The sequence below is a fragment of the Nestor notabilis genome, unplaced genomic scaffold, assembly GCF_000696875.1.
Source record: "Nestor notabilis isolate BGI_N333 unplaced genomic scaffold, ASM69687v1 scaffold25444, whole genome shotgun sequence".
Taxonomy (NCBI): Eukaryota; Metazoa; Chordata; class Aves; order Psittaciformes; family Psittacidae; genus Nestor; species Nestor notabilis.
Window position 1 is genome coordinate 23656 of NW_009927308.1, and position 749 is coordinate 24404.

Here is a 749-nt window from a genome sequence, read left to right on the forward strand (position 1 = left end):
TGCTCACACAGGACAGAAGGAGGCATTAACCCAGGAAACTGGGAACGAGTAACAAAAAACACCAACAAAAAAAGGAGGAATTGGACAATTAGCAGTAAGGGGATTCCTCCTAAATCCACACTCAGAACCGCTTCACAGCTCTGCAGGGGGCTAATGGTGAAAGCATCCCAGGAGGGAGAAGGGGAAGTCAGGGAAGATTCTTATGTCAACGCAAATTTTTCCAGCTGGAAAACCGAGTCCTGTGACATTTTGCATGGCCAGAGCCAGCCGGGAGATGGCAGCAACCTTGTGCTGCCAGGGCTGGGGATTTGACTCTGTGCATTGCCCACTCTTACCTCTCCATGCCCCTGTTGCTTTACAGGTGAGGTTCCAGGCTTGATGGGCACCGGGAAACCCTGGCGCATCCTCTGGGCTGAAGAAATGATTCCAAAGTGGGGCTCTGCAAGAAGATGGAGCAGGACTCACTCAGATACGTGTGTCCTACCACTAGTCCCCAGCCCCTGGTGTGTTCCTGGGCTGTCTCATCCAAAATGAGTTTGTGGTGTGTTTCCAACTGATCTGATTTCAATCTAATGGATGAAAGCTGCTAAAATCTCTGAAGGGTGACATGTAAATGACAAGACAGCCCCTGTCATCTGTCCTTTTGCTGTAGGTGCTCATGTGCACTGTGCAATGACTGGGGCAAACAGCAGGAAGTGCTGGGATTTCTATTTCACACTCATTCTTGCTGAGAACGCAGACTCCTTCCT